The sequence below is a fragment of the Rhinatrema bivittatum genome, chromosome 7, assembly GCF_901001135.1.
Source record: "Rhinatrema bivittatum chromosome 7, aRhiBiv1.1, whole genome shotgun sequence".
NCBI lineage: Eukaryota > Metazoa > Chordata > Amphibia > Gymnophiona > Rhinatrematidae > Rhinatrema > Rhinatrema bivittatum.
In genome coordinates this window covers 34,781,775-34,796,947 of record NC_042621.1, presented here as the reverse complement: position 1 = coordinate 34,796,947, position 15,173 = coordinate 34,781,775, and the positions used below count along the sequence as shown (strand labels likewise).

General features: G+C 47.9%; 1 protein-coding gene across 1 annotated transcript in view; it reads right to left on the bottom strand.

Moving 5' to 3' along the window:
- CDH16 (cadherin 16) overlaps positions 1 to 15,173 on the bottom strand; it is a 469,853-nt gene that overhangs the window by 220,785 nt on the left and 233,895 nt on the right. The window lies entirely within an intron of this gene.

Below are 15,173 nucleotides of genomic sequence, written 5' to 3'. Positions count from 1 at the left end.
AAACCAAATACATAGCAATATATAGAACAGCATATAAAACTATGTAAAAATTAAAACAAGTTTAAGAATCATCCTCCTGAAAAATCATGAAAATGTCTGAGTAAACAAGTTACTTTTCACTACCTTCCTAAATTTACAATAATTAGCCATGTCTCTAATTAAAGAACTTAGTTTGAGGGCTATGGCAGAAAAAACTCAGTTTCTTATGCCAACCAACTTTGCATCTGATACAGAAGGGAGCAAAGAAATTTCACCAGATGTGTGAAATTGCTTTGTAGGAAGATAGCAGCAAACTCAGTTCTTCAAATAGGCCAGGGCCAGATCATGCAAATTTTAAAAACTAAAGAAAATATTTTAAAGTTACCTCTACTTCAGAGTGATTAAACTTAGGAACATTAAAAAGAATACAACATCTTTACTTTCTGGACAATAGGGGGCATCACTAGGTGATGTCAGCCGTCATTTCACTGCCTTTTACAGTTCCCAAGTGCATGGTATTTATCTTTAGATTCTCTTCTGTACACATCAGCCTAAGATTTTCTATGGTAAAAGCAGCAACTTTATGAAGAGAGCAACCTATGACTTTGTTCATAGACGCATCAAGGAAATATTTGAAATTAGAAGAAAATAGAAAAGAATAGGGATATGCATTTGTTTCAGTCTGAATGGAAAAATGTGAGAAATGAGTCCATTTTTGGTTTGGTTAAATTTGGGACAGATGAACCAAATGGCTGCAATCCATGAAAAAATTCAAATCCTTTTCAGCTCATTCAGTTCATTCTATTAAAATCTATGGGGGAAGCAAAGCAATGCATTTTTTTGACTTAAAGTCAGACAGAGCAGAACTGGGTCGGGATGGGACAAGGAAGTACACCCAGCAATTTTTTTAACCAGCCTATTTCAGCTGGCAGCTGCATGTCATTACTTCATCAGTTCTTTTAGATGAAACTAAGAGCACTTTGAGCAGTGACCAATGGGTTCTCAGTCATTTCTCTATTGGATCTCAGATAGACGAAGCAAAGATTCTGAAGCTCCTTGCTTCAAAACATAGAAAGACAGAAAATATTTGAATAAAGATAATTTATAGGACAAAGCAAAGTGTGCTGTACGTCACTTAATGACAGTGCACCTAAGCTGTGAATTTGGGTGCTAAATAATATCAGTAGAAAGTCTGTAATCTCTGTGAGAGGGTTATACTGTGTATCATCAGGGTAAGACTACCACTGTAGCTGATACTGTGCTAATGCCTGCAGGAAAGATATAGAGATATTATCTATTACTTGCAGCATGTGAAGTGTTTCTGTATTATCCTTATTTAGAAGCAGCCCCCTGCTTTCTCTGAGTAAAAAAGTCATTGTTAAAGTGTACTGATTCTAGTGTGTGTGTGACAAACTAAATTTGACTTATTTTCGTAGTGTATAGTTACTTGGCAAGCTCAGTTCACACACTGTGCTTTGTCTGTGACAAAAGTGTCTGACTGGTTGTTGCGCTCGGGGGTGGACCCCTGTCCTGTGGCAGTACAGGGACTGTCCACAGGGGGTGGAGCACGGAAGGAGACAGAGGCAGTGTAGAATTTTACCACTGGAAGCCTGCGGTTCTCCTGGGAGGAGCCCGAAGGGACCCGGGCCGCTTGGACTTAGGTGGGCCTCGCAGGGTCTCCTGGGAGAGCATAAGTCCGGCGTGCCCACAGACACTAGAGGAGCGCTATCGGGTTCGAGGTTGGAGGAGAGCGAACCAATATAGAGATGGTGAGGACAAGGCTAGGGACAGAGCCAGAATCAAGCAAGATCAGGCGAGCAAGGTCAAAGTCCAGGAATCAGTCTGAGGAGTAGTCGATGTAGCAAGGGTCAAGATCCAGAGGTCAGGCAAGGTTGAAGAGCAGGCTGAGGTCTTGGGCAGGCGGCAGGCAGGCAGGTCAGGAACAAGCGGAGGTCTTTGGCAGATAGGCAGGGCAAAAACAAGCGGAGGTCTTTGGCAGGCGGCAGGCAGGTCAGGAACAAGCTGAGGCCTTTGGCAGGCAGGCAGGCAGGTCAGAAACAAGCTGAGGTCTTTATCAGTAAGTCAGTCCGGGGTAAGACCAGGAGGCGAACAATGAGCACTGGAACAAGCAGGGCAAGGAAGCAGGAACAGAACTGGAACAGGAGGATCCGGAATGAGACTAGGAACAAGCAGGCAGGAACACAAGCAAGGGCAATCTCAGGAACAAACCGACCCGATTGCCAAGGCAAGGAAATGAGGCCAGGAACTTCCTTTTAACACGAGTTCAATCAGGATGCGCCGCGGAACTACGCCCCGCCCTGGAACCTACATCAGGGTGGCTGGTCCACGTGAGTAGGGGCGTGGCTTGCTGCTGAGACGCCAAGGCCTGGCGTGAGGCCTGGTGTGAGACCGAAGGCCCGGCGACCGCCGCAGGACGCCGGGGCCTAGCTGGACTTGCAGGGGCTGCGAGGGAAACAGGACCGGGACCCGCTGTGTGACCCCGAAGGTGAGCGGTCCCGTGCGTGGGATGACCATGGGTGGGGTGCATAACACTGGTCTTCTGTCTGTATTTGTGTTTCCACATAATTGCATAAACATTGTAACACCAAAAGCCCCTACTTACTTGTGATCTGTTTTAATAAATTCTAACAGTTCTCTGTCATCAAGAGGCAAAGATGGCAATGGGAGAGGAAGAGGGAAGGCTCTCCCTCCAGAGAAACATGGGACCAGGAAAAGTAGGAATGATTACATGCAGCCAGCTAGTCAATTTGTGTTTAAACTCTTGAAGTAAAGGTTGGAAATTAAGAGAGTACCATTGCCTGAGGAATCTATGGACCTTAACACATAAGTATTTATTAGTGTCTGACGGGGCCAAGTGGACCTTAAAATACCCAGAATATCCAAAGCCTCCAATTTCTGAAGGTTTAACTTTACACCTGAGACACTGCCAAAAACTTTCATATGTTCTAAAACATTGGGAAGAGCAGATCTCACATTTGTCAAGACCGGGAGCATGTCATCTGTGAAAAGCATCAGCTTCAATTCATGAGGTCCCACTACCACCCATGTAATTCTGCTGTCCCCTTTCAACTTGCAAATTAAGGGTTCCAGGGAAAGAATATACAGTAAGGGAGATAAGGGACATCCCTGTCTCGTGCCTCTCTGTAAAGTAAAGGTGGAAGAAGAAAATTATTAACATTCATGTAAGCCCTTGGCTGTAAATATAAGAGTCTAATGGCACTCAGAAAAAAGCCTCTAAATCAAAATGTTTCCAAGGCTTTAAACAGATAGGCCCATTCACCCTATTGAAAGCTTTTTCTGCATCAAAACTGATTAGTAACGGCTGGGTGGTTATTATGACATGATTCGAAAGCTAAAAGTAGGCATCTGATATTAGTGTTTGGTTGCGACCCATTACAAATCCAGTTTGTTCAAGGGATGTAAGCCCAGGTAAGAGATTCTTCAGTCTATTGGCAAGAACTCTGGCATAAAGTTTTATGTCTTGGTTTAGAAGGGAGATAGGTCTGTAAGACCGATCAGTCAGATCTCTCCCTGGTTTGGGTAGCACAATGATAGCCACATTAGACATAGAATTTGGAATTTGTTCTTCATTTGCCATAGTATTGAATAAATCCACAAGAGAAGGTGCAATAGGAGTCTGCAAAATTTTAAAAAATAAGGAATTGAGCTCTTTAATAACACAAGCGAATTTGAGACCTTCAAAAGGCCTATTCAAACCATCCAGTTGGTCTGGGGTCAGCTTGGGCAAATCCAGATTATGAAGGAAAGTACCCTGGTTTTCCACATTAGAATTTTCAGAGCTATATAAAGTTTGATAATAGTTTCTAAAAACTTCACCTATTTGAAAAGTCGAAGTAGCCATCATCCCATCTTTCCTGTGGATAGTACTGATAAATTTAGAAGGACGTTGAGTTTTAGTCAAATTCACTAAAAGTTGCCCTGGCTTATTTCCATAAAGAAATCATTTTTTTCAAAACATGAAAATTGAGTCTTTAGCCTTTTGGTGTATTAGGTCGTTCAGAACACGCTGAGTAGAAAGGAATTTGTCCTTCTAAAATGATGATTGGTTTTTATTCCACTGGTCTTTATAGTACATCAATTATTTCCCAAGAGCTAAAATATTTTTATTCCTAGATTTCCGCTTAAATCCTACAAAGCTCATAATATTTATTTTATATTTATTTAACTCTTTTCTATACCGACATTCATGATACAAATCATATCATATAGGTTCACAGGGAACAAGGGAGTTATAACATTAACATAGAAGAAGAAGCAAAGTTACAATAAAACAAGGTTGTGAGATTATCCTCCCTAAGGACCGCTTTGGCGATTTCCCAAAATAGCCTAGAATCATCGCGGTGTAAACTATTGGTCTCTGCATAGTGCTGCCATTTCTCGATTAGAAAATTACAAAAATCCCAATTCAGGCTTAACCATTCCGGCATGCGCCATTGAAACGAGCCTGGAGGACCTCCCGAAACTCTAGGTTGCAGAAAACCGGGTAGTGATCTGAGATAATCATGTGCCCTATTTCAGCAGTGAACACATGTTAAAGAGGGACTCAGAAAAGAGGTGGTAATCTATTCTAGATTTTGTCAGGTGGGCCTTAGCATAATGTAAAATCACGTTCATCCAGGTGCAAGGCCCTTCAAATATTCACTAAAGAGAGACTATCACAAAGAAATCTTAGTGGATGAGCACCAGTCTAAGTCAGGATCCACAACACAGTTCAAGTCCCCTCCCAGGATCACTCCTCCTCCTCCCAGAGTTACACAGCATGCCACGATGTTGGTGAAATAGGAATGATTGATATAGGAGCATATTGATTAGGGGCAAATGTAGATATTAAGATAATTTCCTTCCCAAACAGAACCCCCTTTACCATAATAATTTGACCCTCCTTATCCTTCCAGGAATTCAAAGGCTTAAAAGATATCTGAGTGTGTAATAGAATCGCCACCCCCTTGTTTCTAGTGGTCCCAGTGGAAATAAAAACTTGAGAAAAGCATCCTTTACGCAACTGTTCGTACTCTTTATCTGACATATGTGTTCCCTTTAGATAGTTCCCTGTACATACCAGGATCATTCCATACGGTGGGTTATGTTCCATGTCCAGCAGATGGAGTCAGAATACAAAATTCCCAGGGGAGGACCCATATAACCACGCCTCCCCTGTAACAGCTCTCAGTAACGTTCTGACTCCAGCAGATGTGAGCAGGGGACTTGTGGTCCCCAGCTTGTTAGCTTAGGGCTACCTCCTCAGGGGGATCAAGTTTGAAAAAAAAAATAGGAAGTTTTAAATTTACAGTTTAGGTCACTTTGCTAAGGCTCCTCTTACAGCAGGGGGAGAGCTCTCCGCTGGTGCTGGCTCATCGCTCTCTAGCCTGGTGACTTGCTGACAGGCTGTTGCCTGTTTTCTTTCTTTTCTCATTTTCCTCACTGAGGGCTCAGTTGGGGTAAGTGTATTTTTGTTTCATCTTTTTCAGCAGAAGACTGCAATTTTTTGGACTCCGTTCGGCTCTCTGAGGTGAAAGTCTGTAGCGCCAGCCTCTCCCTCCTGACCCAGGTTTTCCCCCCTCCCTTTTGGGGAGCGACCGACGTCCCGACCTGCGGCCCCGCGAAGCATCATTCCCTGGGGCCGCCTGCTGTCGGGATGGTAATTCCCCGTCAGTTCTTCTTCAGGTCGGTGGGGGACCGCGGCAAGCGTCCGTTGCCGGGTCAGCGCTCATTTTAGGCGCGAGCCACCTGTAGAGCCTCCCCCCCTCTCTCTCTCCCTGCGGCGATGCAGTCCGCTGCGCCTTGTGAGGGCTCTGACAGGGCCGGATTATTTTCTGAAGAGGGTCTGTGCTCAGGCTGTTTCCCCGAGGGGGAATGTGCGCCAGCTATTAACAAGGACGTTTGAGCTGCAGACCGCGTGGGAAGGAAGCGCCAGGCCCCGTTCCCTCTTAACGCGGGAACGGCGGCCATTTTGTTGCAAGATCCTGATGCCGCACTTTCTGAGGAGGACACGGATAATCCGTTCCCCACTTCTAGGCACGTTTTGGACCCTTACTCCGAGTCTAATCCTGGTAGGCAGAGGGGGGATCCCCCGGTGGGTGACCCCTCAGGATGCCAGGCCTTTTCCCCTGAATTCATAGTCCTGATGCACAGGGCTTTTCTTCAGAGCAGAGACATGACCTACCCCCCTCCTGGAAGCCGTGGTTGCCTATGGAGCGGATGCTTTATATGATCTTTTAAGGGTCCTAGCCCGAACCATGGTGGCGGCGGTCTCAGCGCGTCGGCTCCTTTGGCTTCGCAATTGGTCGGCTGATGCCTCTTCCAAGACACGTTTGGGGTCCCTTCCTTTTAAGGGTAGGTATCTTTTTGGTGAAGACTTGGATCAGATCATCAAGTCCCTTAATGAGAACGCGGTGCACAAGTTGCCCGAAGATCGACCCTGTTCGTCAAGATCATATAATTACTCCAGAAACAGTTATCGTAACCAGCGGAGAGCGCGTCCTCAGAGGCAACAGCCACCTCGGGCTCCCTCTTCTCGTTTGCACTCCTGGAACCGGCCCTTTCGTGGGCGCCGCCAGGGTAAGGAAGCGCAGGGTGCTGGTACATCCGCTAAATCTACCCAATGATGCCAGACGGACCCGCGAGGTGGTCCCTCGACTGGGGGGTCGCCTTGCTCTCTTCTACGAAGAGTGGGTCCAAATCACGTCGGATCAATGGGTTCTGGATATTCTAAGACGCGGTTATGCTTTGGATTTTGTTTGCGCTCCTCGGGACCGGTTCCTGTTTTCCCCTTGCGGGTCCTTAATCAAACAGGGAGCCGTGCGGCAGACCCTCGATCGTCTCCTTCAATTGGTGGCCATAGTGCCGGTGCCAGCCGCCGAACTGGGCTGGGGGCATTATTCAATCTACTTTGTGGTTCCCAAGAAGGAAGATACTTTTCGTCCTATCCTGGACCTCAAGCAGGTCAACCAGTCCCTCAGAGTCCCTCATTTCCGCATGGAGACACTCCATTCACTGTTAGCGGCAGTTCATCCGGGAGAATTCTTGGCTTCGTTGGATCTCACGGAGGCATATCTCCACATACCAATTTGTCAAGCTCATCAGCGTTACCTACGCTTCAAAATTTTGGGTCAACACTTCCAATTTCGCGCTCTTCCCTTTGGCCTGGCCACAGCGCCACGGGTTTTCACGAAGATCATGGTGGTAGTGGCGGCAACCTTGCGCAAGGAAGGCATCCTTGTGCATCCTTACCTAGACGATTGGCTCATCCGTGCAAAGTCACAAGCGCAGTGTATCCTCGCAGTCGACAGAGTGGTACAACTTCTCCAATTTCTGGGATGGATTGTCAACTTCACCAAGAGCAGCCTGGTCCCGTCCCAGTCGTTGGATTTTCTGGGAGCTCACTTCGACACCAAGAATGCCAGGGTTTTTCTGCATCCGGGCAGAGCTCATTCTCTGCGTCAGCAGATTCGAGGATTTATGGCGCTTGAGACGCCCACTGCCTGGGACTACCTGCAGATTCTGGGGACCATGGCCTCGACCATCGATCTGGTTCCTTGGGCATTTGCGCATCTGAGGCCTTTGCAGAGATCCCTACTCTCCCGGTGGCAGCCGGTGTCGAGAGATTTCCAGGCAATCCTTCCGATTCCGAGAGGAACCTTCATCAGTCTCCATTGGTGGCATTTCAGACGGCATTTCAGACGGCATCAGTCTCCATTGGTGGCATTTCAGACGGCATTTCAGACGGCATCAGTCTCCATTGGTGGCATTTCAGACGGCATTTCTCCATTGGTGGCATTTCAGACGGCATATTTTGCATGAAGCACAAAGCTTTTTAGGGTTTCCCTGAGTGAAGGGCAGCAGTTTTATGGCAGATTAGAAGCTGCATCGCCCAGAGCCAGATCAGAGACGTCCGATCCCGCTCACCACATCACGTGATCTCAGGATATAGCCAGTTAAGTACTGATCTAGGTTAAGGAAGTGCTGAGCATAACTTATCAAATTAAACTCTCTGCCACACTGAAGATACACAAAAAAATTGCATGTGTCCTTATTGAAGCCATTGGTTCTTTCCTGGCTGTCCAGAAGGCCTCCCAAAACCACAGAGATTTCCTCAGAAGAAGACACACACTATGATGTTAAAGAAATTTTGGATTCTTGCAAATGATGTAACAGATTGGAATATTTCATTGCATGGAAATATTATGGACCAGAAGAAAATTCCTGGGAGCCAGCAACCAATCTTGATGCACCCCTTCTGGTGAGGGAATTCCATCATCAACTCCCCGCAATTCCCCGGACCTTGAAGAAGGGGCTTAAGAAGTACTGTTATGTTTGCCAGGTCACAGGATGGCCCTTTGAGCCAGTGCACTCACCCTGGAACCCACCGACGTCACTCTGCTCTTCACAGCAAAAGGAACGCCACTGCCATGCCATCTCTGGTTTTCATAGGTGCACGTGTACAGTGTGCACCTGTTCTTCAAAGCTCCACAGCAAGAACCTTGGCCATCAGCAGGCCAAGATGTCATCACGCTGCCAGATATTTAAACCACAGCCGCACAAAAAGCAGCCTCAGCAACTATATCCCATGTGTAGTGAGAGTTGCTACTCCTGCGATCCTGTTCCAGCTTGCCTCATCTCTCCTGCCCAGCCTGCTTCATCCTTAAGCCCAACCTGTCCTTTTCTATCCAGCCCCTGTCTTCTTCCCTGCCTTCTGTATTGGTCCTTATTTCCTGTTGCCTGTTCTCAGACTGACTTCTGGATCTGAGCCTTCGCCTGGACTTCGACGACTCTTGCCTGCTTCCTGTTTCTGACCCATGCCTGGATTATGATCACTCTCAACTGCTTCCCGCCACTGACCTTTACCTGGGTATGGATCTTCTTACTTTACTGCCTGCCTCTGACTGTAGCCCTAGGCCTATGCTTATGCCTGCTCTGTAGAGGTTCTCACCTAAGACCTGCCGGCACCTGGAACCCAAGGGCTCAACTTGAAGGGAAAGGGGTTGGTATAGGTGAAGCCCCTGATCTGTCTCTTCCCAACAAAGAACCGCCTGCTGTTGGGGAGGACCTATGGGGCCTTCCCTGTAGATTGAGCCAATCTTGCAGCTACACAAGGGTCCGTGAATCTTACATTAAAGTTATGAAGTATCAGAATTTTCAAGAATGCATTCACTGTCAAAAGGCTATCAGTAGAGGGGTACTGAGCTATCCTTCTAACAGTGGTATGTTCCATCATTTGCAAAAACAACACTTGTTAGTGAGTTTCGGAGGAGGCTAGTACTAATCTGGGGACCTTGTAAGAAATTCAAAATAGCTGCAGCAAGAGTAGGAAAGCCACAACAAATTGGAATCCCCCCAGTGAGCTGACAAGGTAACAAGCCCCACCTCTGCATCAGCAGCAAGCCACTATGGAGCAGAGGGGGTAGTATGCTGCATCACTGTCCAAGGGCAAGTGGTGAAATGGACCATTGGAGAAATGATTTCCCTGGATAACCAGCTCCTGCAGTGGTTGAGAAAGTGGAATTTAAGCAGCTGCTGCACATCTTAGCTCTAAATTACAAGGTTTCCTACAAGACAACATTTAGTACCTCAAAACCATGCCTGAATGCAGGCACAGCTGGCCAAGGTGGGGGGGGGGGGGGTGTAGTGGCATCTGGAACAGCCAGAATGCTATGCGTGCCTATCTCTCCCTGATGGCCTACTGGTGGTAGCTGGATGAGGGAAGGCCAGGAGAGCAGCTCTAGTGGAGGAGCACCAGCAGGGTACAGGTGGGCTGTACTTTACACCAAGGTGATGGACCACGGCAATACCTCAGCCTATATCTTAGTAGTGATATGAGGGATGATGGAGGGTTGGCAGCTAGCCAGAAACACATGGCTGCTCCTGGCTCTATGGTTACAGATAGTGGCAGAGACATAACCAGGACAGTGAACAATGGTGTTATCCGATGCGTTGCATGTTTGCTATACTGGCAGCAAGGGACCCTATGGCTGGAGGCCAAGAATGGGGGCAGTTTTGTCTTGCAGGAACTGATAGAAAAGTGCAGAAATATAATGGGATATTTTAACTTGAAAGACTTGAAAGTGAAGTATGGATAGCAGCTCTGTGGAAGCAGGAAGCTGTCAGGGCATTCCGAATGTAGGTACAAAGTGGAATTTCACCCATCTGATGATGCAAAGGTTAGTGAAGCAACAGACATCCAAATTCCCCAGTGCCCCCTGGGGAATTTGGATTGGTAAATACGATGCAGGCAGTACAAGTCCTGAAGCCCTTCAAAGATGGCTTGGAGGATCTGAGTTCAACAACAACTAACCTGGATGAAGTCACCCCCATAATCAATATCCTGGTGGAGTGTTACAAGGGTTTCCAGCAGGAACAGGGACTGGCACCAAAGGTATTGATGCTAGTGGACTTCTTGCAGCTGCAACTGCAAAATTGATTCAAACCCCTCTCTTAGCTGGATTCTTATATGCTGGTCACCCTGTGTGACCCACAAATGAAAGAAAGTATCACCTTCCAGTCCAACAATCTGATTTACAGGAAGGAGAAGCTGATGGCTAGGGTGCAAGAATGGCAGTGCCAGAGGCAGAAGGGCAGTGGGGATACTGCAGAGTAAAATGTGAAGGAAAGAACGTGCTCTTTACATAATACTGTGAGCATCAGCAGCATCCTGAAAGCTACCACTTCCTCCCCCACCTTTATCTTCCATCTCCTGCCATGGCCACTACACAATAGGGTGTCCTGCCAGCAGCTGAAAACAGATCAGTATACTCCAGCAAAGGAGATTCCTTTACAATTTTCAGTCATGCAGTAACTTGCGAGGTCATGGACACAGACTTACTCACCTACTGGCCACACAAGGCTGCAGTCTGTCTGGCCCTTGCCAAGGTCATGAAATATTTCCTTTTTTGCCCACCAACCAATATGCTTAATGAATATTTTCAAAGGTAGGGGACATCATGAATCCACATCATTCATGAATGGCACCAGAGTTAGTGGAAATATTGATCTTCCTTAAGATCAACCTCTATCTACTAGGTTTCCTTGAATTTCCATTGTGCATACCTGGGAACTTTTGACTTCCAGTCACCCTGAGATTACCATGGATTAACAGGGAGGGGATGGGGGGAGAGCAACTGCACAGTGGGACTGGATGCTCACAAATTTGCTCTCATAAACACTCTTACATATTCACACTTACTTTCACTGCTCATTTTGTCACATTCTCATATGTCCATTTACACCTTTATTTCTGCCATTCTCTCACCAACACACACACACTCACTCACGTCTCTCCCTCTCCATACACACATGCCCACTCACTTGCACTCAGCTCTCTCCTACATACACTCTCAGCTCTCTTCTTCATACACAAATACACACTCACTCACTCTCACAGACATGCTCATTCATTCTCTCTCCGACCTTTCAAAACACAAGAGCAACAGCAGATTCTAACTTGGGCTCCTGGAGCAGCAGCAGCCTCTTCCTTCTCCTGTGCTGCGGAAGTGGATGCTGCCTGTTTCTTACTCCTTGTATGATGCACGGGCAGGAAATCGCAATGTCGATTGGCCAAGGCAAACAGGATGGGGCGGGCAAGTGGCTGGATAAGGGAAACAGGCTGTGCAGGAGCAGGTGGTGTCACGAGGAAGCGAAGTTAAGAGTTAAAAAGGTCCAGAGATGGTAGAAATCACTGTCGAGTTCCTTTTTCAGCTGCACAAGACTAATGACGTTCTTTCCGGGTCCAAGCAGATTGGTTTTGCTGCAGCACCCGGAGATTTCCGGTATTGGCCGGGAGACCCCAGAATTCTTTTAGAATTCTGGAGTCTCCGGGCCAAATCTGGAGAGTTCCCAGGTATGGTCCTCACCCCAAACCTACCAATGACAGCAGCCTCCTCTTCCAGGGTGGACAGATCTCCTTTAAGCAATTTCCCTTGCATGGGCCCAATATAGCTCCTCCTCTTTCCTACACGCCTGCTCCTTGCAGATGCATGGGCAATGGAGCTCATCCTTTTTCAGGGGTGGGGGGAGGGAAATGCTCCTTGTTCTTCTGCATGTGTTCACTCGCAGCCCATTATCATTCCAGCATGGAGCCCATGCTCCTCCTCACGCATATGGCTCGATGGGTCTCTTCCTTCCGGCATGGGGCCCACACTCCTTCTCCTTCTGGGTTGTGCAGCCCCAGTAGATCTTCCTTCAGCCGCACACCTAGTGACTTTTTTCCATGGTCTGCTTCTGCAGTAGGACCCGGAGTTTTCTGATGTTGGCCCAGAGACCCGGCAATTCCTTTAGAATTCCGGAGTCTCCGGGCCAAATCCAGAGAGTTCCCAGGTATGTCCATGTGAATGGCAGGAGGACTAAGTGCACAGCTGCACTAAACCAATGCCCACTCTTTTTGGCCTCAGCACCTTGTTTTGCCACCAGATGGCACTCTTGCTGCCGCTGCCTGACCTTCTCTTCATGTCCTGCCTCTCTTCTGGTTCAGTTCTTTGCTGTGTTTGGCTACTGTAGCTGTCTGACCTGCCCCTCCTGTCCTGCCTCTCTTCTGCTTATACTGAGGTGTTTTGGTCCCTAAGAAAAAAACATTAAAAAAAGAAAAACCTTCTCCTCCCCTGCCCCTCTCTGGATGCCTTGGAATCTTGGAGCATTGCTGTTGTTGCCTGTCACCCAGCCTGTTCCTCAAGCCCTGCCTCTCTTCTGGTTCAGCATCTTACTGTGTTACTATGCCAGTGTTGCTGCCTGGCCTGCTTCTCCTGCCTTGCCTCTTTGACAGGCACCTTGCTGAGTTAATGACACTCCTCTTGCTATCTTACCCCGATTCAGTGTCTTGGAGTGTTGATTGATGCCTCTCCTTTTGATGCCTCATACTGCATTCTGTGCCTGGGGGTGTTGATGCCTTGCTGTCATCCCCTAAGTGACTGAAGGTATTGATGACACAGTGCTTGCTGCCTTACCCCTCATTCTATGCCTTCGGTGTTCATGATACTCTTTGCTGCTTTCCCCTTTTTGGGTGCCTTGGTGTCTTAATGCCACTGTTGTTGGTGCCCTTTGCTCCCCTCTTGGTGCCTTTGGGTATTCACATGCTGATTTTGCTCCTTTTTGGTGGCTTGGGATCTTCATGTCATTGTTGTTGGTGCCCTTTGTCCCTCTTCTGTTGCTTTGGGGTGTTGATGCCACGGTTATTGATGCCCTTTGCCCCTCTGTTGGTGTCTCAGGATATTCTTGCTACAGCACCAAAACTTTATTGCTGTCCACCAGAGGTATTTCGTAGAGGATTTGATAGTGGTACATCATTTTTTAAAATGTTACTATGTAGTTCATCAGGGTCTGCCCTTTGCCATTTGCCCGTCTCTTGGTGTCTGGCTGTTCATGTGCTGCTTTTGCCTTTCTTTTGGTTCATGCCATTGTTTATGCTGCTTTGTCCTTTTCTCAGTGCTTTTGGATGTTACTGCCACTGTTGGTCTTGCTTTGCCTCTCTCATAGTGCTTTAGGTGTTACAGATGGGGAGCGCTTGAGGGGATTGTGTGCCCTTGGGCCTCAGCACGACCCCAGAGAACTCCAAGGCAGCACAGAGGGTTAGCGAGGCGTGTCCCAGCATGGGTGGAGACGGACGGTCTGACCCTCTTCCAGACCTGCATGCTTCTAGAGCCAACACATGGTGTTGGTTATTAAACAGTCCTCCGACCGTTCCCAGCCCTTTCGGACCTGCCACAAGGAATGACAAGAAGCAGCAGGCCGGACTACGGACGAGGGCAGATGAGGTCTCTGAAACATAAGGACTCTAGATGTAGATGAGGAACTTGGAGGTACAGACAAAGACTCACTTGGGTGCGCAGATGAAGACTCGTGCAAGGACTTTGGACAAAGTTTCAGAAGCAAGGTACTGCAGGCAAAGGTATTCAGGAGCAAGATCAAGTACTGAATTGAGACTGCAACGCAGCATACCCTACACAGCCACTACCCATGGGCTGGTCGCGGACCACGCTTGCATGCGAAGCAGGCTCTAGACGAGGTATGGAATAGCTGAGGCTAGAGCATGGCGAAGATTCGGTAGAAGCCTGTACCAAGGCGTGCCCTACACAGCCCATCCTAGGCTGGTCGCGGACTACGCTGGAATGGCACATATTCAGTCAGAGTCTTTGGCATGGACGGACGCAATGCAAGGAACTCCAAAGACCAGGACAGAAGCAAGCAAGGATTCAAAGACAACTCAGGACTGAAGCAGAAGTCTACCGGAGGCTTGTACTAGCGCAGGTGAAGATGGCCTTGTACCATGAGCGCCCTACACAGCCACTACCCATGGACTGGTCACAGACCACAACATGGCATGCCAGGAAAGGAGGCGACAAGGAAACTGGGGTACAGGACATCAGGAACAGGCGAGGAGTATCAAGACTGGATCACAGACATCAGGAACAGGCGAGGAATATCAGGACTGGATCACAGACATCAGGAACAGGCGACGGACATCAAGACGAGACATGGAGCTCGAAAGAAGGCCTGCCAGCACTCTGGAAGGCGAGACATCCAGGAGCAAGTAACTCCAATGCAAGGTAAAGCAGAACTGAAAGAGAAGTCCTTTTATAGTGCAGGAAGCAGGCAACTCCCTGGGAGGAGTTTAGATGGGCCACACCCGGCTGGCCCTATAACTAGAGAGAAGAGCTGTGGGCCAGCCCCTTAGGAAGAAGGGGAGAGGCCCAAACCAGAGAGTCCAGGAGGAAGCAGAGCAGGCCTCAGGCAGGCCCAGATGGCAAGGAAGGCCTCCCAGGCCATGGAGCAAAACTGGGATAGACTGTCCAGGCAAGGCCCCGGCTTCGGTGCAGCCTCCAGAGAAAGAGTTAGAGGCCTCCTGTGGCAGAGCTACAGGAGGAATCGTAACATTAGGGTGTTAATGCCACTGTCACTACCTCTTTGCCCATCTCATGGTGCCTTGGAGTGTTCTTCCCACTGTCTGTGATGCCTTGCTCTCTCATGGTGCCTCTCATAGCTATTTAAGACCATGTTCATTCTATTTTGCCCTCTCACGGTGCCTTGGGGTTGTCATGCCATTATTCGTGTCTTGGAATGCTGTTCCCTCGGCATCTGATGCCTGCCTGCAAGTTTCATTAAACTTGGATAGAAAACCCCAGTATCAGAGTTCATAATAGGATGCTTTGCTTCTCCTATTGACTTTT